At 42.7% G+C, this 24760-nt stretch overlaps 1 protein-coding gene across 2 annotated transcripts in view; it reads left to right on the top strand.

Annotated features, from left to right (window-relative positions):
• RAB27B (RAB27B, member RAS oncogene family) overlaps positions 1 to 24760 on the top strand; it is a 462762-nt gene that overhangs the window by 42600 nt on the left and 395402 nt on the right. Inside the window, exon 2 of one of the 2 annotated variants that reach the window (XM_069219610.1) lies at positions 7185 to 7287. The exons of the other annotated variant lie outside the window; for it this stretch is intronic. The gene's annotated coding sequence lies outside the window, so the exon portion shown is untranslated. The remainder of the gene's footprint in view (positions 1 to 7184; positions 7288 to 24760) is intronic. 2 annotated transcript variants of the gene reach the window in all.

Consider the following 24760-nt stretch of genomic DNA (forward strand, 5'->3'; position numbering starts at 1 on the left):
ATATTTTGTTACCTCCATTCTTGTGACCTCCAGATTATTCATTTCACAGTTGCACGTTTATAGTCATCCTGACATAGGATTTGGATCCACTATTGAGGTTTCAGAATTGATTTCAGGTCATTATCATTATTCTGGCTGTAGCGCAGATACACCCTGTTTGCTAGGTGATGGCTCTCAAAGCAGTAGTATCCACAACAAGGACATAATGAAGCATGAGATCTTAGGACCTGGCTGTCCTTAGTCTTCCTAAGCAGTCATCAGGCACAGACAAAGGGCAGCCCTTATCAGTTCAATTTATTTCAAAAAGTGCATAGATATATAAAATCATTATACATTCCCATGACTTGTCTAATAAAACATAGCACTCATTTTAAAATCAAACAATAGAACCAGGTGCTGATTTTATAACTGTAGGCAGTACACACCAATAAAACTAAAATTGACTGAACGTATCTATATAATCTCATTGACGACCAGCTAATAAATACTAAAATGACTATGTGTATTATTATGAACTAGTAAAACTAAAATGCTAAACTGATTAAAAATGGTGACACCTTTAACAAGAGAAATCTATGACCTACCTCTTACTCCTACTATCAACCCTATGTCATAATTCAGGAACAACGAATCTGCATCCCTTTGCTTAAAGTTCCTGACAAAATTTCTTTAGGGAGCCTTTTCTCCATTTTTCCTCATTTCAGTGCTGGGTCTCCACCCTCCGGGGTCAATAGATGACCCTTGTATAGGCAAGCTATATCTATACACCATAGAAAAAATGCATCCCACTGGTCCATGCCTTTAGACTTTCATTACACAAGTACTCTTACTACTACTCTGTACGTGCTACATACCCACCACACATACACATACATGCAATGTCAGCACAAACATCTGGGGGTCACTAAATCCCTCTTTGGGCCATCTGAGACAATCTACCTAGAGCCTCCATCATCCCCTGTTCTTCTCATCAGAGACGTCTTATAATCTTGAACTTCCTTTTGCTGATTGTTGTAGTCTTTGACTGCTTTGTAAGCCATTAAGCATTTTCCCTGACTTCAACCATTTGAGTTTCTTAGACCCCCTTCTGCCATCCTTCACAGACCACACTCATTTTCACCCATTCAACTTTAAACTCATCTGTCAAATTTCAGTGCCTATGCTCTCAGATCTACCCTCAGACTACTAAGCCAGCATCAGAAAGCGTCTTCTATCACTCAAAGGTCAGATTGTAATGGTCCTGGCTTTTAATTCACTTTGCTTGCTCTGATTTGTCAACAAATACCAGTTTATAGTGGGAGGAAGAGGTGGGGGTTTCTCAATGTTGAAAGCATGAGAAGCATGAATTAGAACCATTTACAAAAGGCATTCCCTAATACATTTGGCCAAGACTCACACAGGTGTCCTCCTGCTCCTGGTCTCCTCCTTCTTTTCTAGGTCCCTCTGTGGCTTTAGGCATTGCTACTCCTCCTAGATATGTCCTGGTTACCCTGGTACTGGTTTCCTGACTGGTGCTCCTGGTTGTAGTCCTTTTTTGGCTCAGTATTCCTGGCCCTTCTCCTGGTTCATCCTTGTATTAACCCTTCTTGGGGCCCTTGATACTGCTGGTCTGGTGGGTCCTTATCCAGCTGGCACTGTTGCCCTTGTTCTCGTAGGGCTGGCACACCCAGTCTTCCTGGCTTGGGTCATCCTGATTCTCCTTACTCTAATCCTTAGTCTTGTGTTCCACCTGGTACTGCGTCCACTGGTCCTGGTCCTCCTTATCAGGCTTTTTTGAGCTGGACCTGGTTATTTTGCTCCTGGTCTTGTCACATTGGTTCTCCTTGCTCTGGTTGTCCTGGTTGTCCTGATCCTCATCAGTCTTGTCATAATACCGCAGTTTCTATTCCTCCTGCTCAACTTTGAACTTCAGGCTCTGGTCCCCTTGGTTGTTCTGAGCTTTTAGCCCTGTTGATTTTCCTGCTTATTCTGATCCTTCTAGTACACGTAATCCTCCCCATCTGCTATCTTACTGGCCATAGTTCACTTGCTCCTTACCTGACTAGTTCTCCGGGTCCTCCTCCAACATATCATGATACTCTTGGCCCTTGTCCAACTGCTTGATGTCATCCTGGACTAACTTGTTCACTTTGTTGTGATTCTTCTTATTCAGGTCCTGTTGTTAGCCACCAGGCGTGGTCACATGGCACTTTTTCTCCTGGCCTTCCTAGTCCTGGTCCTCCTTTTCCTTTTTGTCCTGGTACTGCTTGTCCTAGCATTTCAAGTCCTGATATTCCTGGACCTCTGTTACCTGAGCTTCCTTTTCCCCTTGGTTATAGTACCATTGGTACTCCCTGCACTAGTCCTCTTAGTTCTTGTTCTGCTGGCTTTGGTTGCCTGGACATCTCCTCTTGATTCTTCAGGTCCTGTTCTCCTAATCTTCTGCACTTTCAGTCTTGTTTGCCAAGCAATATTCTTCCTATTCCTGGTCCTCACAGTCTGTGTACTCTTCTTGGTTGTGTACCCACTATACTTGATCCTTTTGTTTCTGGTACTCCTTGTTTGGGTCTTTGTATGCTTAATACTCTTGGTTCTGCTCTTGTTTGGCCTACCTTGTCCTTTCAGCCCCCTTTCACTAGCTCTTCCTTTTTCTTTCCTGATTCTCCTGGCTTTCTTAGACCTTGTCCTTTTATCCCTTGTTTTCCTCGTTTGGATCATTCTAGTCCTCCTAGCTCTGAGCCTTGCCTGCATGGCCCTTCTGGCTCCCCACACAATGGTCTGGGCCATCCTGGTCCTAGCACTCTTTGTTTGGGACCTTCTGGGTCTTGTTATTTTGGTCCTTGTCCTCCTGGACATCCAGGTCCAGTTTCCTTAGTCTGGCTGTTGTGGTCCGTCTGACCTTTTTCATGCGTGTCCTGCTACCTCAAGTTCCTGATCGCATGCTCCAAATGGTAGTCCGGCCCTGGTCCTATAGTTATGGTCCCCCTAGCACTCCTTGGCCTGTTCCTTGACAACTTTTCAATCTAACTCTGGTTGTCTGTGTCCCTGGTCTCAGTTCCCGACTCTCCTGACCAGGGTCATGCTATTCTTGTTTTTCATAGCCCTTGTCCTTCTCAACATTCTGTGCTTGCTCATCTTGCTTCTCATGTCCTGGCATCTTAGCATTTGTCCTCCTGATTTAGGTTGTCAGCGGTTCACCTGGATCTGTTTCTTGTCCATTTAATCCTACTGGTACTGTGGCCATTGATCCAGAAACTCTTGAACCAGGTTCTCCCTTTTCAGATCCTCCTGAACTTGGTTATTTTGGCGTGCGTCCTCCTAGTCACCACTGTGAAGTCCATTTTGCCTTTCAGATTTTGGCCTACTTACATCTGTTCCTCCGGGTCCTTGTATGTGTAATGATTATGCTGGCCCACTGGTAATCCAAGCTCTAGTCCTATAGGTTGTGATCTTCATGACTCTCTTAGCCCTGTTATGGCCTTCCTGGTATTGGTCCTCTTAGTTTACCTAGTCCTCTTGCTCTAGTCTTCATTGTGCCCTTAGGACCGCCCTGTGGTCTTCCTAGTCCCTGTACTGCTCATCCTAATATCCTGGACATACTGGCCATTGCATTCCAGGTCCTGATCTTTGTAATCCTCTTCAATCTGGTGCTGATCCTCCTGACCCTTGTCCTCCTGATCCTTGCCTGTTTGGTTCTGCAATAACATGCCCTGTCACATTTCACCCTAGCCTTTCCTAGTTCTGATGTTCCTTAACATATGGTTCGTCCTAATCTAAGAACTTCCTGGCCTTGTTTGTCAACATTCCCATGTTCTTCTGCATCTAGTCCTCCATCTCCTGTTTCACAGACTGGACCTTTTCATTCCTATCACCCTTATTTTCTTTTCTCAAAATGTATTTATTAGTTTTCTAATAAAGAAAAGCAACAGAAAATTCAAAATGCAGCATTATGCATTAGTCAGTGCCCTGTCCCAGCCTGTCAGCAAAAAATCAGGTAATTTCCCCTTGCATAAATAGGCAAACCTCACACTATGGAGTGATCTTAGAGGCTACAAGACATTGTATCTCACATTATCTACTGTCCAGGGCTCAAGTTGTGGGTTAATTGTTAGTTCAATTCATCATCAACTTTCACATCAAAATGTGAGAGATGATGTTGACTTCCATTCCGTGACCAGATTCCCAAACAGTTATGTAGAGCCCCATAGTGTTATTCAGGCATTCAGCCAATGCTTTCACGCGTGTCCTGGTCTGTTATTTCAGGAGCCTGCTGTTGTAAATAGTTAGTTAATGGGTTTCAGATATCTCTCAGTCTGGGGAGAGGGGGAAGGAATTCAGCATATACAGAAAGCTGGCCTTTACAATAAGGTCAGTGAGCCACTCTTTAGGTTTTGGTGCTTTCCCTCAGCCCCATCGGCAGGCAATCCTGCATTTGGCTAAAAGCTAAGCCAATGCTGTAAAACGTTTGGAATTGGCCTCCACCTTGTCGGTCTGTCCCAGCAAGGCCATTAATGGGGTCAATGTCATAGGTGACCAACTGTGACTGTCAGAGCCGCGGAAATGTCATCCGAGCAATACTGTATGGAGCTGCAAGAGCATGTATGATGTAGGTAATTGACTCCTGCCACTCGACATCTAGAACAATTATCAATGGGCCACAGGCGGGAGTGGTGTCATTTGACTGGTGTGCAGTATATACAATTCAAGAATTTCTAGTGTATTATATGAAGCCTGCTACTAGAAGTGATCCTACCCATTTGGATGCAGCAATAGCGCCATTGTGTGTCTGTGATGGTAAGACCCAGCTCTGTTTCCCATTGCTCCCTCGCACATGTCATAGCGGCAAGAGCTTCTAGTTGTGCTGTTTGATACAACTGAGTGACCAGGTGGCTAGGTGTCTTCATCTGAAGTAGCTCATGGAGAGTGCCTAATGTGGGGGGTTCATGCGGGAAGTCAGGTGTAACGTCTTGCATGTTATCTTTAAATCTGATTTATAGGAGTGTCTAAAGCAATGGAGGAGCATTCCTGTTGAAAAAGGTTTCCTGTGTCCTAAACTGTCCCTCATAGTTAAGGTCCCCCAATGTGTTACCCCCCTGGCCTGGAGAAACTGTCTGCAGATGCCTTCATGTTTGACAGGGAGTAGGGGTTGATAGAATAATGGGATGAGTGGAGAGTACAGTAAGGGCTTGCTGAGTTTACGGGCTATTGCGAGCGATGCTCTAGTTGGGCACCCGCCAGTGGAGTCACAAGTGTGGTGGAAGATGTCAGGGACCCTAAATAGGAAGGAAGGAGGGATAGCAGCCATGTATCCCTGTTCGATGGCTAAGTGGGGAATGAACGGGGAAGGGTGCTACCAATGTATTGCATGGTGAGCTTGTACACATAAATAATCTTATTTTTTTATTTTATTGCTTTTCCATCCCTCTCATCATAAGCCTCGTTCGCCCGTCCTCCTGGTCCTGCTCCCCTGGATTATCTAGTCCCCTGGTTTGCCTGTTCCTAATCCTTCTGATGCTGGTCCCCCTGGTCCATGTAGTCCTGGTCTTAGTTCTGAAACTAGTTTGCCTGGTCCTTCTGTATAGCATCATCTGGTGCTGCTCCCACTGAATTCGGTTTCTCTAGCCCTCCTAGTCTCCAGTACCCCTGCCTCATCCCAGTTTTACTAGTCCTCCTGGTCTCCTGATATGCCTATTGTACCTTGTTCTTGTCCATCTGACCACTGTCCCCTCTGTCCTCTATCATGGTCCTCCTAGTAACAGCCCTCCTGGGCCTGATCTTCCTCTTCCCTTTGGCACTGGTTCTCCTAGTCCCAATGTTTCTGTGTCAACCTGGCTCATGTAGTCCTTGTCACCCTGGTTTAGGTTCCCTGTGAGTCTGATGCCTATAACATTTCTGATCCTATTCCCACTTGGCTTTTACTCCCAAGTCTGGTATATCCATACTGACCATTCTGATCTGGTGTCTCCTGTTCCTGCTAGTCCTAGTGCTTTCTGGTTGTGGCCTTCCAGATCCAGGTCCATTTGTTTCTGGCCACTTAGTCTTCCTTGATCTAATCTCTGTGGTTTTGGCCCTTCTGTGCCTGATCCTTCTTTCCATTGATCCCCCAATACTGTTCCTCTTTGGTCCTCCTACTTGGGTCTGCTACTACTGGCCCTGGTCTTCCTCACCCTTCTGGTCCTGGTTGGTGCACTCAGGCCCTCCTAGCCTTCCTTGTTCTTATGGTCCAGGGCCTTCTGTTCCTCCTACCCCAGCACTTCTTTTTCTTCTGGCCCTTGTCCACTGAGTCTATATCCCTTGCTATACATTTTCCTGACCCTCCTGATCCTTCCCACTCTAGTTCCTGTCCCCAGTCCTGTTTTCCTTGTCATGTTCCTCCTCATCCATTTGTTCCTGGTCCCCTCCGGCATTGGCAACTCTCATCCTCATGGAATAGGTCTCCCTGGGACTGGTTCTTCTCATCCAGGTCTTCGTGGCTCATGGCTTCATGGCTCGTTCAAGCACTTCTGATGGTCCAACGTCTGGCACTTATTCACTTATTCTACTGGTCAGCATCCTCATTCTAATGGTCCTACCACTTCCACTCCAAAACCCCTCCATAAAATATTTTGTCAGGTGAAGACTCCATGCTTGCCACTCAAATTCAAACTTAGACAGCACTGTCAAGGCTAGAAATGAGGGCTTAGTAGTGACATAACCTTCCACATCTAAAGCACTGCTTAGAATGGTACAAATCACAATTATCATTCCCAAGATACATTGTGCAAGTGACTAAAACATCAGTGAGGCTGAATGGCCACTCATGGCATGATACTTATAAGCATCTTTGTCTGATACCCACTTTGCTGGGTGAATAGTATTATAAAGTGTATTTATTCAGCAGACATCTGCATGAACTACTCAGATGCATTACATAATTGTCTCCTGCTTTCACCTCCCATTCCATAAAAGTTCCATTATCGTCTCTTACTCAGTTAAACTACTGCAAGTGTCCCAAAGCATTGTGCCCCCAAGAACTTATAGTATACTGTAAGTATCCAGCACAATCCACTTAAAAAAGCCTAAAGGACAAGGCCTTCCATAAGAAGCCCAAAAAGCCCTAAGAAATCATCCAAAGAAGGCTCACAAACATTAAAAGAAAGTATTTGCATGAGCAAATAATACATGTATGTAACATGCTTTAACACCATATGTATTATTATTTACAGACAGCCACATACGTCTAGACTGTAGCTCAAAATATCTGTGTGCCTTATCCAGAAGCTCCTAAAACCGAAGTTTGACTCCATCATCTCTTATTTGAATATTAAAGTAAGATAAATACTCTATTTCAAAATTGATGTTATTGTTAGCTCAATCCATGCACTTACCTTTGTACAAACTATTGTACATTTGTATATGTGGTTACTTTCAAATCTTTCATACATGTTGCATACCCATTACAAGATGGCTACCCTACCATTGCCTCGAGTCCCTTTTTTTCTTCACAGCTGGCTAAATAAAGACATGTTTCACACTATTTATCTAACTGCCAGTCAAGTTGTACATCATCATTACTATTTAGCCAGTGTCCATCCAAACAGCAGAGATTAAGTACTATTTTGCCGACCACCCGGTAAATAGCAGGGATTTTGTACCATTTGGCCAGCCGTGGGGTAAATAACCCTTAACCACTCAGATTTCTAGCCCCTTACTGCGTGAAATAAATACAACTTTAAACAAATTGGCCTATTTCATTAGTTTGATGAAGTGACACAGTAATGACAAAGCAGGGTCAAAACCATTTCTGTGAAGAAAGAAAAACACACTTGTGTATTCTAAAAGTATTCATGTGTCCAACCCTTAACAAGAAGTAAAGGTGGCCTTGCAGCTGAATGTTTCAAACTAGAATATTGAACTCGTTAACACAATTGAGGTGCTTTTTTTTTTTTTTTTACATGGACTGAATGTCCCTGGGAAAGGCATTGTTCATTGATGCTTAGCACACACTGCCAGAATTTCTGCTTGGTCAAGTACAGTACAATATTTTTTAAAAATGTGCAAATGAACACCATTTGTCAGGGATCCGTTAGCTACTTTCAGCAGCTGCATAAGAGCTTTTTGTAACATGCAACTCCAGGAACAACTATTTGGCTGAGGTTTTAACTCTTACAAGACATTTTTATTTTTGCTGGTCAAACAGGCAGACACATTTCTCAAATGAAACATGTTTACATATGCACAAATTGGCCCGATTCACAATGTGGTGGTATTTGTAATATAGAATCAGTGAATACTGCATGGTGGTTACTAGTAAATCTGTAAGCGGATTCTCAATTGGTGACGAATATCTTTGGTGAGTTTTACACTCGCACTCTATTTTAAATTAGAAAAAAACACTGTGGCAGCCATATTAAACAATGCACTTGTTGCGTGCTTACAAGTGGATGGATGCTCTAAATGTGATTCTGGGAGCTGTTTTGGAACAGAGCTGGGCTGGACAGCAAAATGCGGTAATGCTGGTAATATTACACACTGTGAGCACAGTGAAAGAACGACCCTCTGCAAGAAGACTGATGGGATAGGATTCCTCCCCAAAACAATTATTATTTCAACAAGCTTTTGCAATGCATTGGGTCTCGCGTTTGCGCTGTTAGTGTTGTAAATTCCTATCTGGACCTTTCTTGCCGCATAAATTGAAAAAGTAAAGTAAAACAGCTGACATAAGCAAGCCAATCGAAAGGGTCATGGCTGCCATGTGCATGAGCGCAAAGGAGGAACACAAAAGGAAAAAGATGTTCGCTCACAGTCAAATGTATTGGTAATTAGCCATGTAATAGGGTTGATGGCCAAGGAGGTAACAAAACTTCCCAAAGAAGGACAAATGTAAAGCATTTACCAATGATGACAAAGGATTTTTGAAAGGCAAGCCCATGAACGAGTGATAGTGATGGGCGTGTAGTGGGCATGGTTATAAACCCACGGATAGATTACCACATGTCAGAGCGCTCGGGGGCTCGACCTAAAAATGGAGGCAACACTATGCTGATTTACACTAATGCCTGGTACATTGTAGCAGGCTACCAGGGAACAATCAACACATTTTCCTTAGCATGATGATGATAGTTTTATAGAGACATAATTAGGGTGATGCCGTACCCGTACTGCTGGAGACCTTAGTTAAGCATTTATTTTAGGTACTCAAATGAGCAGCACAATGCTCTATTGATATCATGTCAATTTGAAGCAGAATACCTCAAACAGAGGTCATCTGCAAAGGGCATTATTGTGTGTTGGTCCAGTTTATGGGAGGAGGGATAGAATCATACAATTAAGACCTACTACATAAATCATTTATTATTTTTCTATATCACATCATGGCACATAGAGATCCAGTGATTTGCCTGGAATGAGATGGGCTTTGGTCAAGTGGCAAAGAAATTATTAAAAGTGAGTGTGCTGAGTAAAACGTATTGAGCAAGTAAGCTCCTTTCCTTTCATTTAGATTTTTTCTACAGCTGGAAGTCCATCTGCTTGGGATTGTAAGTCCTATATCAATAAAGGGACTGTCGACTTACAACCATTTTTCCATCACCGAGCTGCAATGGAGGACATCAGGCGGCATTTATTTTGAAGCAGAATTGACCATTGTTAGACTTGACAGCCTTAGGGTGGTCTTCCCCCAACTTTTTGCCTACCCCCCTTAATTTTTCTGATCTCGCTTTTGCTGGTTTCAGGACTTTGCACACTTTACCAATGCTAACCAGTGCTAAAGTGCTTGTGCTCTTTCCCCTAAACATGGTAACATTGGTTCTTACCTAATTGTTATATTTAATTTACCTATAAGTCCCTAGTAAAGTGCACTATATGTGCCGTATATGTGGCACTATATGTGCATATTAAATGCTACTAGTGGGCCTGCAGCAGTGATTGTGCCCCCCACATTAGTATCCTCTTAACCAAGTCTCAGGCCTGCCATGGCAAGACCAGTGTGTGCAGTTTCACTGCCGCTTCGATTTGGCATTTAAGTCTACTTGCCAAGCCTTAAACTCCCCCTTTATTACATATGGGTCACCCCTAAGGAAAGCCATAGGTAGCCCATATGGCAGGGTGCTACATAAGTAAAAGGCAGGACACGTATTTATACGTTTTACCTCCCCTCGTAGTAAAAAACTCCCAAAGTCGTTTTTCACTAATATGGGACTTACTTCTTCCATAGGCCAGCATTGAAAATTCCTTTATATGCGTTTAGGTGATAATTTCTGGTCTGAAAGGAGTGGCATTATCATGTTTGGTATGGTGGGAATGGTAATGAGAAATTCTGCTTACTGGTAAAGTCGGATTTAACATTACTATTTCAAAAATGCCTCTTTTGGAAAATAGACATTTCTCTGCACTCACTGCTCTCTGTGCCTTGCAGCCTGCCTCTAATCCACATCTGCCTGGTCTGTGCTGGTTGACAGCCCTCCTTGTGCATTCCACCCAGACAGCCATAAACATAGGGCCCTCAGCTGCATCTGCATCCATCTGCATACAGACTCACTTACACTTCAAAGGCTAGTGGCCTGAACTCACACAAAGGGCTGATTACCCCCTACAGACCTCCTGGCAGACAAAACTGGGTTAAAAGAGAAACCGGTGCACTTCGAAACCACACTTTGAAGTCTCCTCCACTTGAAAGGCACATTTGGGTATATATACCGGATCTGTGACCTCTCAAATCAGACACTTCTGGACCTGCAACTGGACTCTGTCAGAAGGACTGCAGTACTGCCCAAAGGACTCAACTTGACTGTTTTTCTGGAAGGACAGATCTTATTTTTGTTGCCCTGCTGCCTGCTGCTCTCTGACTCTGCTGGAAGGGCTTGGACTGAGCTTTCCCTTCTGTTGAGAAGTCTCAGGGGCACCAAAGACTTAATCTGGCAGCCACTTGCCAAGGAGTGCCAAACCCAATTCCTCGGTGCTTGCGAGAGAGTTCTAGTGAAAGAAAAAAGAAACCAGTGTACCGACGTCCAGAACGACTTCAGGACTCGGTCTGCACTCTGGTGCTGCACCGCTGCCTGCACTGGAGCTGTGTTCCTCTCAGACGGCATCCTCGGCCTCTGGCCCAATGCCGCTACAGCACCTATTAAGTCCAGAGCGCTGTGTCGCTGACGCCTGTGGCACCCTACTGACTCCACCGCAGCACCTGTGGCCCCCTGGGGTGATCGCAACCCTGCAAAGACAGCACCTCATGTCTTGACCTACTGGATCCATCAACCTCACTGTGTTGTAGGGAACTGAGGCCTCACAACAACGCTGCCTCAACTCCTGCAACAGTAAGGAACCAACACCCCACTGACTCCAGCGACACCTCACTTCCTCAACTCCGTGCAACATCTGTGTTTCCTTATCATTTCCAAGGTACTGTACTCAGGGTCTGTGTAACTCCGGAACCGGCCCACACTCCTCCGTGACTGGTGTCAGACTGTTGGAAGTGACTCCGCCATGATATCTTGGTAGCCCCAGCTGGAGCTACTGTCTTTCTAAGCACTATACCCCGGTCGGACCGCCGGACCGCCACATTTCGGCTGCCAAACGGCCTGGAGGTGCCAGTGGTCCCAATCCACCAGGGCAGCGCTTCCCTGGGGATTAAGACCCCTCTCTCCGCCGGCGTTAACAAGGCGGTTTCACCGCCATGTAAAGGCTGGCGGAGGCGGGGAGCTGGGGGCCCCCCTGGCCAGCCCTGTCTGCTTTGCAGACAGTGATTTGCGTGACAGGTGCTGGTGCACCGACACACAACAGCATTGCCCCCAGCTTTATTATGAGCTGACATCAATGTTGTTGTGTTTTTCCAACTGGGCCAGTGGGGGGAAACTGTGTTTCCACCCGCTGACCCAGAGGGAAACACATAAAAGGACCAGCAGGAAGGCGGCCGCAGTGGCGGCCTCCTGACCAGCAGGAGTTTGGCTGGCGGCCTTTTCCGCCTGCCAAACTCCTAATGAGGGCCTTAATCTTTAAAAATGTGTATCTTTTATTGTGAATGTTGGATTTTTACAGTTTTGGTCTTATTTTATTCAGCTAAATATTATCTATGTTTCTAAACTGGTGTGGAGTACTTTTTGTGGTGTTTTCACTGTGTTCAGTTAGACCACAAATGCGTTACACATTGCCTTCTAAGTTAAGCCTGCCTGCTCTGTGCCAAGCTACCAGAGGGTGAAGGCAGCATAATTTAGATTGTACTGTGACTTACCCTGACTAGGATTGTGATCCCTAATTTGACAGGGTGCATACCCCTGGCAACTAGAGTCCCAATTTCTTACACAAATGTAAAAGAATAAATGTACAGATATACAGGTGGTATGCCTACAGAGGTAAACCACTAAAAGAACACAGAAAATTTGAGGCCAAAGGCTGTGGAACAAACAATTAAACAAGGATGTCCACTGGATGAGGGAAGGGGGAAGACATTCAGAAGAAAAGGGATAAACAGACATTCAACTACTAGGGCAGAGATTAATTTATCTGCTGTCAGGATCATCAAAACAGACGCGGTTACTAAGGATCTGGTGCCTCTAGGGGTCATGGGCAGTGGAATCATAATGTTTGCTTCATCTCATTATCTTACTGCTGGTACAATATTAAAAGGTTATTTGCATAGTGTCACATCCATCTGTTTCATTAAAATGTGTATGCCTTTGGGAAACAAAACATTAAGGGACAGATGTACTAAGCCAGTTTGCATTTCTTAATGGTCCAAATCGCTATTTCGGGCCGTTAAGAAATGCAAAATTGGCTTTTCTGATGTACAGAGCCTTTTAGGAATCGCAAATCAGTAGAAATCGCAGTTTGTGATCCTCTGTAAAGGAAATCGCAAACAGGGATTACCTATTTGCAATTGCTATTCATATGTACAAAGTATTTCCTAAATGCGGATTTGGGCATTTAGGAAATGCAATTACCATCGACTTGAAGTCGATGGTAACCATGTGCAATTTAAAAAAGCACCCCAAAATGTTTTTTTTTTAATTTGCAATAGAGCACATACGTCCTTTGGGCATATGTGTGCTCTACATGTGCACCACTATTTTTAGGGTGCATTTCGGGGGACCTTTTTTCCATAGCCATCATTGGTTTTGCATTTCCTAAATAGCAATTTCTATTTAGGAAATGCAGAATTGCTTTTTAGTACATTTGGCCCTAAGTATGTTAATTCATTTATCGTTATCAGTTATATTTTATTTCTATTTATGTGTCTTTTTTGTAGGGACAATTTAATAACAGTATTAAAAGATAATTGCAATTGATTAGGGAATACCCGTGGTATTCACAATTAATCATGCCCTAGACTAATACAAAGAAGTTGTTCAGTATTAATTGCATGGATTCGTACTAAGAACAGGTTTGTATTAAAAATAACACAATGTTTTGTTCAACAATTCCTGTTGTATGTTTTGCATGTATATGTGTAATATGTTTGAGTAGTTTAGGCACCCTATTTGTTTACTCATTCGCTATCTCGTCATTATTACAATGTGTTTTGGGATATTCAAAAAGCCTGCATTGCAGTTAAATGTTTGATTAAGTGGACATAATGCTCATGCTGCTCTGACAGATTCGGTGGCCTAAATGTATGAGAGTTTAATTTAAAAAGCGGCAGCAGCCTTGAGACACTTTGCAAGATAATTTATTTTGCCCGATTTCATTAACCTTCACAGTTTTAGGTAACTGCATATGTGTCGAAATCAGTTAGCACTAGTTACAATTTGGCATATGAAAATTAAAATAATCAGCAAGTACCCGTCAGTAAGCTCTCTAATTAGGTGTTCCGTTGTCTAGTAACAGGAAGATATTTTTGTTGCTGTACTTCTATTTGCAAATTCCCAACCAGCTGAAGGATCTTGCAGAACCTACAGCGATTGTCTGCAACACACTCTCATCTCTCATTGAAAGGCCACAGGCTTGATGTAAGCCTGGCTGAGCCCTGACAAAGCCAAAACAATCTGAAAGGTAAACATATTTTTGGTAACTTTGCTCAAACAATGCTTGAGGTAGATGGGCAGCAGACAACCATGCCTTGTGATCGCTTTTGAAATAAAGCAAACTTTTAAATGCAGACCGTTTTCCTTAAAGGAAAATAGTATGTGTTTAAAAAGAAAAAAAGAAAACATTGAAGTCTCATTTTTGAAGAATAGGCAGTGGTCCCTTGTACCACTTATGCTATTAAAAATATTTGTTTCAACATTCACAAGGGGAAAGGGTTCCCCTTGGGACCCCTACCCATTTGCGAATGGTTACCACCACCCTTGAGGTGTTAGGAAGGGATGCCCTAAACACACCCTTTCCAAATACCAAACCGCAAATCCAAATTGGAATTCGGTAACAGATTACTAAATCGCAATTTGGTTCTTGTACATTTTAAAAACATGTTTTGCGGTCAAAGAATGCCTGAAAATAGGTTTTGTACATATGGCCCTTAATCACTAAAATGCCAAAAAAATAAGGAATTCACATGTAGTATCACAATTTTTAGAAAAACAATATTTTGTGGAAAAGTATAGGAATTAAAAAATCTAATTTTGATCTATGGGTTGAGTGTTTGCTGTTGTCTCAAAAGTGACCATGGCTGGGAAACGTTTCTGAGTAGTGCCAGTAAAACATTTCTCCCTTGACTTATAACTTCATGGGGACAGTTTTTTTGGGGGCCTGAGTGGCATGATGGAATTAAAAGATATGGCCCACATACTGACCCTTTCTGGCTGGCTCATCTGCCAGTTCCGGGGTGACAGCGTGCCCGGCAGCCCAGTCCAACCCTGGCTTGGGAAAGGATCAAGCTGGAAAAAAAGAAAAGCTGACGGAAGACATATGGAGAAATTAAAAAATATACTTTTTATTGGTCTTGTTCTTTATTTTTTATTTTGCATTTGTAACACAGTTATTAATATACATTTTAATAATGGTTTGTTCTTTTTGGGGTGAGGACCTGTCTTTCTTTAACTATCTCACTCCTCTGTATATTCTGAAAATTCTGCTAAATACAGAAATTTCAGAGGTCCTCACTCCTTGGAAGTGGAGTGTTCTCACTCCATCTCCCACCTCTCACACTCCCATTCCACCGGCATGCTAACAAACATGTTTGTACAATAAGGCCCACAGACTTCTCGCAGGTCCATGGGTCCCAATAAATGGCAGACCATTTAGTGTGACCTACTAGCTCTGAACAGACACAAATACTAATGACCCCCTTCACCCTGTCCTAGGATGTCAGGGTCCTTAGAATTTTGTTTTTCAAATATAAATTACAGCTTTATGTGTTTGGAAAAACAAAATAGTTTGGTGAGTGGCCGCCCTGATAAATGGCAGGCACTCCCCAAAATGTCCATGCCTTTATAGGAGCCATTGTGACTCCATTTATCAGAATCAGTCAGACCTTTTGGGCCCTGTAAAGGCACAAGATCACAACAGGCTGGTGGTGATCCCACAATATAGTCGATGGTAGTCCATCAGGGTGGCGGTGATAATGTGCTTCATCACACTGCTAGATGGACAGCCACTTGCCCAATTATAAAACAGGTCCTAAATGCCATTCCTATACAAAGTGACTTCTAACCATGTTTACTGGTGCTCACACAGGGAGACCCAGACATAAAAGTGTACATATGGGTGTATCAAAAGATTTTGGGCCTGGTTCACAAAGGTAAACTTACACTATTGTGTAAGTTTACCTTTTTTTTTATATTTAAAAATTGTGAGTTTAATTTTACTAAAAGTAATTTTATGACTGCAGAGAATCCAAGATAAGAAGATAGGCCTGTCCTATCTTCTTATGGGTGATGTACTCTGCACCGACTGCAGTGTCTCTACTATTACAAAATTATTACTAGTAAATATAACTGATAGTTCGCAAATACCCCCAAAATTTGTAAACTTATGACTCTAATGACTTTGCAGTTGGGGCGGAGAACTCAGCACATAAGAAGATAGGACAGATATTAAAAAGCATGTTTAAACACCTGCCATCACTCCTTCTAAACACAGGAAGCAAAAATCTTAATTGCAGCAGCAAGAAGTATTCCATTGTCTATATAATGCTTTACTGTAAATAAATCAACATTTGCACCACATCACAGAAGACCTACCTTAATACATCAAATGCTCTGGCAAGAATGCATCGCCAATAGTAGTTGTTGTGATGTTTTATGTTTTCGCATAACAAATCGGCAACCTTTGAGCACAGAATGGTAATCTTACCCCCAAGCAAAGGAAACAAAGTGATAAAGCCTCCTGAATTATTCAGACCTCCTTCAAAAATGTCAGAATCTTACAGGATTAGACTGGCATTCGGCAACTCTTTATCCATTGTCTTTGATTTAGACTGTGACATTCACTTAAAACAACTTTTTTTTCACTGGGCTGTTATATTTTTCTATTGAGGTAGGTAGACTAGAGCATTGTAGTGTAGAGTATGAATGGATTAAATACTTTCTATGGGATCTGAGCAAGAGCTGAAAAGTGCGGCGCCCAGGATCACCCACTTTTGTTGAGTAGGAAACTGGGATTCTGAGCCATGTATATTAGCTTTATAGTGTGTTGTCAGCAGCTAACTCACCACCCCTAGAAGTAACTGATCCAAACACACAGCCTTGATGGCTGAACGCATACGTCAGGAACCTTTAAGAAATTCAACAACATATACCTAACTGTTGGAAATGGCCCTCTCTGAAGGGTTCCACCAAACATTTGCCTTCCTCCTCCTCTTTTTCTTACCTTGTTTTTGTTGGCCTTAGGACTCTATGAACTTTACCACTGCTAACCAGCGCTAAAATGCATGTGCTCTCTCCCCTAAACATGGTAACATTGGCTCATATCTAATTGGCATATTCAATTTACTTGTAAGTCCCTAGTAAAGTGCACTACATGTACCTTGGGCCTCAAATTAAATGCTACTGGTGGGCCTGCAGCACTGATTGTGCCAACCACACAGATAGCCCCTTAACAATGTCTCAGGCCTGCCATTGCAAGACCTGTGTGTGCAGTTTCCTGCCCCTTCTTTGGCATTTAAAACTACTTGTCAAGCATTAAATCCTCATTTGTTAAAGAATATATCACCCCTAAGGTAGGCCCTAGGTAGCCCATAGGGCAGGGTGCTATGTACGTAAAGGACAGGACATGTACTTTTAAGTTTTATATGTCCTGGTAGTGAAAAATTCCCAAAGTCATTTTTCCCTATTGTGAAGCCTGTTATTGTGAAGCCTCCTCCTTCTCCAGCATTTGAAATTCCCTTATATACTTTAAAGTGGTAATTTCTGATCTGAAAGGAGTGGCATTGTCATGTTTGGTATGGTTGGAATGGTAGTGAGAAATGCTACTTACTGGCGTGGTTGGATTTAACATTGCTATTTTAGAAATGTCACTTTTAGGAAGTAGGCATTTCTCTGCCCTTACTGCTCTCTGTGCCTTACAGCTTGTCTCTAATCCACATCTGGCCTATGCTGGTTGACAGACCCCCTTGTACATTCCACCCAGTCAGCCATAAACACAGGACACTCTGCTGCATCTGCATTCATCTGCATACTGAGGGGTCTTCCTGAGCAGGAAGGGTGAAGGGGGCTTGCGCCTTACATTTCAAAGGCTAGTGGTCTGACCTCACACAAAGGGCTGATAACTCCCCACAGATCTCCTGGCAGAAGGGACTGGGTTGAAAGAGGAACTGGTGTACTTCAGAAACACTCTTTGAAGTTTCAAAGGCACATTTGGGTGTCCATATACAGGGTCTGTGACCCCCTAAAATCAGACACTTCTGGACCTACATCTGGACTCTGTCTGATAGACTGCTGTGCTGCCCGAAGGACTCACCTGGGCTTCTTTTCTGGAAGGACTGCTCTACTGCTTGTAGCCCTACTGCTTGCTGTTCCTTTACTCTGCTGGAAGACGTTGCCTTCCAAGGGCTTGTACTGAGCTTGCCTCCTGCTAAAAACGTCTCGGGCCATCAAAGTCTTCACCACAGAAAGAAAATCCACTGCGCCTAAAAATCAATGCAACACCTGCAAAGGTCAACGAAATGCCTGCAGAATCAGCACTGCACTTGTCTCATGGCTGAAAAATTGTCACATCACCTACCAGATTGGCACAGCACCTGTTTCATTATGACAGCGCATTTTGGATTAAACATGCACTGTCCCTGTGTTTCAAAGTATCCCTGCACTGGTGTAAGGATCTAAGACTGCACACCTAGAAATCAACGCATCACCTTTACTGCGAGGAAAAAATCGATGCATCATCTCTGCCTGCCAGAAAAATCAATGTATTGCTTTACTTTCTGACGCATCACTTCCTCTGTGGCAATCTGCGTTGTTATTTTTGACGCATCCAAGGTACTTTGTGCTATAGAAAATACATCTATTGGTTCCTATGAACTTATTCTTACCTAAACCTCTAAAAAGTGATATCTTGACTTGTGCAAATTGGATTCTTGGTGTTTTGGTCTTATTTTATTCAGCTAAATATTATCTATTGTTCTAAACTGGAGTGGAGTACTTGTTATGGTGTTTTCACTGCGTTATTGTATGAGTTATTGAACAAAATAGTTTCCACAGTGCCTTATATGTTAAGCCCACCTTCTCTGTGCCAAGCTACCGGAGGGTAAGCACAGGATAATTTAGGTTGTGTTGTGACTTATCTTGACTAGGATTGTGGGCTGTACTTGGACAGAGTGCATACCTCTGCGAACTAGAGACCCAATTTCTAACTCCTACGAAAAGGGTGAATCTGATACTCTTTTTATTTAAGTGCTTCCATGATGCTAATCAGGTCACGTGAAACACTAATACATGTATCCAATTTGGCTAGTTTTCAGTAAATGCATTGCAGCCCAGACATTTGACATAGTGTATGATTTTAGTCCTTCATTTTTATATTTACATGCCCTTTATTTTCGCATGCCTATTTCATGTCTCATTTGCATCTTTAAATGGAACTGCCTTGCTTTCGATTGTGAGAAAATCTTTACAATGTTCTACACAGGAGATTACAGAGCTTCAGATTATGGGTAGGATTCACAGCTTGATGAATAGGTTAATACCCCAAACTCTTGGTAAGTGCATCTCATTTAGAAACAGGTAGAACATGGTTAGCATACTCTCCCAAACTACTTTCCCAAACCCTTAGTTTGCCCACCTCATTTAGAAACAGGTAGATCATTACCTTTCCATTGATGGTAAGATGATTTAGGATTGTACACACTCATGTGGAGACCGTGGGAAAATAATGTGCACATTGAGATGTTTCCACTCCAATTGTAAGAAATTCATGACTATACATACGGTCTCCAATGAATTACGATTGGTAATACCGAGGATATGCATAAGAATCAGCCCTGACAAAGTCTCAGCGACTATTCTCACTTGACGAAACACGTGTTGGCTGAAACGGTGACTGAAATTGTGAGGAACTGTGAATGTATTGATCGGAAGAGAACTTCACAACATGAAATAAAGCAACATGGAATTGGAGAATATATAAAAAAGACTGGCATAGACTTTGTTTGAATTGGGAACGTGTGTCTTGGACTATTATATAACCTTTCCATTAATGGTTCTATCCCTGTTGGTTCTATCAACTGAAACTTACTCTGATAGCCTGATGGAGTGAGGGATGTTGGGGAAAATGCATTACACCACTGAGCCTATTTAGGGTTACCTTTGTGATGCCCTTATTTTGTGTCCATATCTGCCAGGAAAAATCTGTTATTGAGGGACAAAAATACAATGTCCTCCATACCCTGGGAGAACACTCCCAGGGTGTGGGGGGTTAATTTTGGGAGTTTGCTTTTGCAGTTTATTAAAATAGAGAAAACATTTAATTTACAAAAGGACATGAAAAAACAAAAATCTAAATAGGAATTGGAGTTATGAATTTTGCAAATTTTAAATGAATATAGCATCAAAAAGCATCTACCACGGTCACCTGGTTAAGCTTGACCAGGACCTATGTGCAATTTGAGGTAAACCACAATGGAACAAGGGTCGGGTACTGAAATCAGGTTCGCTCTGATCAGACGTTTTAGCTTTTAACCTAGTCTCTGAAATGGAGGTCAAAAATCTTCAGGGGGCAAGGCAGTAGGCTGTAGCAGAGAAGGGCTCCACAAGGCTGGATAGCCGGATAGCCGGATACCCAGATAGCCTTTTGATGAGCTCCCACTGAAGGCAATGACTTTTGGTGAAAAAGCTCATGAAGGGAGAAATTCCCACCCAAGGAAGTTTCCTCTCCAGCTGGATATTTTGGATCATTTGTCTGTTGAGAATTTCTAAGTTTGAACTTAATCACTTTTCTGGAGCTTGGATTTCTCCGGAGTGGCAAAGCCGCAATTTGTAGTCAAACAGGGGCTCCACAATGCTGTATACCATCTTCACAATGTCCTGCTAAAACAAATTTGCTTCTCTGAAAAACCTCTGAGTGGAGCAATCTGAATCTCTGGTCCAGAGGCAATGCACCTTTGTTGGATTGACTTCACAGGCTTGTCCCAGTCCCATCGATGTCTTTGGAGCCAATAAGCTTCTGAGCCTCAGGTTTTTCAGTATTTTACACTTTGACACAACCAAGGGTACTGGGACCTCTGAAACAGCATTTGGGAGTCAAGACTCATTCAAGCAGAAGCCACTAACAGGGGCAAGGGCATTTCCAGTTGAAACTGGTTAGCTGGGGCCTTTGGGCAAAGGGCCTGTAGCAGCTTGTTGTGTTCCTGATGCTTACCAGGACGTCAGCCAAATGACCCTCGGGATCCACACCTTTGTCCTGGGTAAAAGTAGGAGCAGGTCCTACCTTTCAGGTCTCCTCACTGATCTCAACAGCAGGTGCAGTCCGTCTTCTGTCTTACAGTAATATCCAAAGAGAGAGCCCAGGTGTTTCACATTTATGCCTGGCACTAGCCTATGGGTGGGGGTGGCTCCTGCCTCCTCCCCAACCAATAAGGAGAAGGTTCAGATGGGTAACCCTACCCATTTTTATAGCAGTTTCTGTGTGCCCTACTACAAATAATACCACAGAGTCCCTCTCTGTTTAAACTCAAGGTGTAAAACCTTTCTCCCTTTGTGCAGAGCATGTGTGCCCACACAGGAGGTGTGGACAGGGAAATGAGCAACCCCTCCTCTGGGGTCAATTGAAGCCAGGTCAGGGTACAGTTCAGCTGCCACTGGGATCAAAGAAGCCCCCTGTCTGGGTGTCAGCTAACATTTGCCTGTGACAGAATAAGTCCCTTTGAAATTAATTATGTTCCTGGGCACACCCCAGATGGTCGTCCTTGCAGAGAAACAGAACACCTCCTCACACTCAAGGCCTCTGTCTGTTCTGGAAGCAGTTTTACACTTCACGAAGGGGGCTATTCAGCTGCACATGACACAAAGGACTCATGCAAATGTGCCTCCAGATGCTACAGGGAAAATGTAATTTACTGTAGTACCTTTTTCAAAATCTTTACTACAAATTCTACTTCACAAGTGAATTGGGCTTGTAATAAATATTCTAAACAGCCCAAGAATGAAAGTAGTAGAAGTTTCTTATCTGGAGAATACATTAATACATGCAATATTGTATCCCAATGCTGTCCTATGGAACAGTCAACCTTATGTCAGTGCAAATAGCTTTTAGGGGCCCTTTCACTATAAAGACATGTTTAGCTGCACATACATGTGCTGCTTTAAACTGCCATGCCCACTACCTGAAGGGCTATAAGACCTACTTAGGGATGACATGAATATTTAAAAGGAAGGTTTGGACCTGTTAAAAGTGATTATTTTGAGAGATCGGATTTGCAGTGTCAAAACCACACAGCCAGGCTATAATAATAGGCATGCAGTCAAGTTTGCACTGGATGCTGCAGCCCTCTTGTTACATTTAATGTGCAGGCCCTAGGTACACTTTATACCATTTACAAATGACTTATAGGTAAGTTAAATGTGCCAATCACAACTCTAGCAAATTTCAACATTTAAGGGGTCAGAGCACATGCACAGGGGCTTGTTTAGCACACTCCCTGTGCAGAGAGTCCAACAAAAAGCTGTATCAGTCCAAACAAATGGGGTTAATTATGCACAAAGAGACTTTTTTGCTATGATACCTTGAAGAAAAATGCCTTTCAACATACAGAGGTGATCACTGATGACCAATGGCAGCGATAATCTCTAAATTTGGCTAATGGTAGTCCATCAGGGTAGAAGGGGTAATGTCCTCCTCCACCCTTATGGATTATACTCCTACCATCAAAGCCTATATCGGCCCCTTTATATTTATGTGCTTCAGCATGGATAGATTTGTGCGACCAAGTGAAACACTAACCGGACAAAAGCAAAGAAAGTGTGGGAAAATAGCCATTCTCTCTCTCTCTCTCTCTCTTTTCAATCTAGACGCCTGTGTTTGAATGCATACTTCACAGATTAACACAATTTGTGACTCTGGATAAATAACTCAGTTTGACTTTGTCTCATTCCATACAGAGAGCAACTCAAGGATATTCTATCTGAGCAATTCAAGGAAAAGGGTGCTATGAAGGGGGTGACTTTTTACTGAGGCCCCGTCCACCATCAAATCAAATACACACTGAGAGAGCCCTCTCATCGGGGTTTGTCCCAGGCTTCTAGGTGAAGGCCCAGACGAATCTTAGCAATCACCCCTCCCCCACAAATCCCCTGCTTTTATTTTAAAAACGACCCACCAATACTTCATGGCCACAGAGGGCACAAAGGAAGGGTAGCTCAAACTTCAGAGTATGGGTGTCATAACTGCTTTTTGCTGACAAGTCAATTAATTCAGCTCATATGTTATCATTTAATTTCAAACTCTTTAAAAGGAGAAAAAGTTTTACAGTTCCTTAAAGGATTGTGAGGTTTGTAAACTGGGATGTCACAGTTTTCGTAGCTCATAAAATTAATTTTGTCATTAAAACAGGGCATTTTGCACCATTCATTAACTTTCAACTGACAACTCGTTTCCTTTATCGGCCTCCACCCTCTTCCTGAGCTGCATGTTCCATCTTTGCCCATGATCTGCTCCATATGTTGGTGCAAATAATTGAACCAAGGGGCCCTAGGTGGTCGCCTTCATTCCTAGAGATATTTAATCTTCATTGTAATAACTTTATACAAGTGCTCCATATATCATATTTATTGGAGTGGCCATCGAGGCCTTAGAAAACCATTAGGGAATACCATTGATTAAAATACAGATTAGAACAAGAAAAGATCAGCTCTTGACCAGGCAGAATTTATCAGCCATGTAGGCAATATTTCACATTTCAAAGACAATTTAAAACTTAGTGACTGTGAAATGTGTCTGAAACAGCTATTGAGTCTCAGCAATTAAGTGAGCATGTCTGTGGAATCATCGGTCCCAAATTGACCATTCCAATCTAAGTTTAAACTTTTGCAAAAGCATGATGTGCACCATTTCGCTGCATATGTAAAAGAGAATGGAGAAACACGTTTCTCTTTGGTCCTTGTGTCATAAACTTTCTTGCGCCAGGGCAAAACTGAGGGACAAAGGGCAAAACAGTATTACAAACCACAAGTAATGCATCTGTTGTTTATAAACCAATTTAATTTCCTAAAAGGGATTCAAATAAAGAAACTCTAACCCAAGTGTTCAACAAAACAGAGCACATTAATATTGCAGTTTTTCGAGATTTACTAATTATTCAGCAAGAAATGGAAGGAACAGTTTTTTCTCAATTGTGCTGCTTGTCAACTACAAATAAAACAAACTGAAATATGACACAATATTTGGCTTAAAAAAGTAAAAAGAATGAGAGGCATATTTATAAGAAAGGCACGCAGTGCAGCATGTCACGTTTCTGCGCTGCAGGAGAGGGAAAGGACAGGAGTGCGACGTATTTAAAACAATACAGCACGTCTGCCTTTTCCCTGGACTGGTGCCTTCTTGGTTGCCTAGCACCAATGCAGGCACCATTCCACCATCGTGCAAGGGTGCTTGCATTTTAAGGAGGATTGTTTTGTGCAGAAAGGAGTACCTTCCTGCACAAAAACAATCCCTCAGGCATTTTCCTCTTTCTATGTGTGCTGCAGAGTGCAGCACACATAGAAAGAGGAGAAAACCAGGAAAAATAAACATATTTCTCCTTGTTATACATCACTTGGGGAGGTGTAGCAGTTTTGGTGCATTCCCAGGTCTACCACTTCTGAGAATCAAAATCCATAGTAATACCCACGCAACACCCATGGACTGCCTACCTTGGGCTGAGTAATGCAATGCCGTGATTTAAGCTGCGTTTCTTTACTCTGGATTTATCAAGCCACTGAGGGCCACACAAGGTGGCTTTGTGTGGCTTGATAAATCACATTTTAGAGTTGCATCCCACATACACCCACATTGTGTGGTGCAAGAGTAATGAAGTCCCTCATACATGTGGCCCTGAGTTTGTTCCCCTCGTTTTTTACGTAAGTATAGCATAAAGAGTGCAAACCAGCGCATCATATTCTGCCCTCAAGTATACTTCAATGTAATATGTTCTACACTACATTTCGAGCGGAAACATTTTACCAGAGTCTCCGTAATGCAAGACGAATAAGTAGTGCAAGATATATCTAAGCCATTTTATGCAAGATTGTGTTTTCACAATGTACTATTAGTAGTTACAACAGTAAACATAAGCGAGCATTCAATTTTGAAGATGTTTAAATGTATGAGCAGATGTTGTACATTTCATTTTTGTTTATATCTCAGAACATGTATTGTTCTTTTATGTTCGTCCCCGCATTCTACCTCCTCTGCCAAACAATGGTGTACAATATAATCTTGATCATAGTACGAAAATGTT

The sequence above is a fragment of the Pleurodeles waltl genome, chromosome 1_1 (assembly GCF_031143425.1).
Source record: "Pleurodeles waltl isolate 20211129_DDA chromosome 1_1, aPleWal1.hap1.20221129, whole genome shotgun sequence".
Classification (NCBI taxonomy): domain Eukaryota; kingdom Metazoa; phylum Chordata; class Amphibia; order Caudata; family Salamandridae; genus Pleurodeles; species Pleurodeles waltl.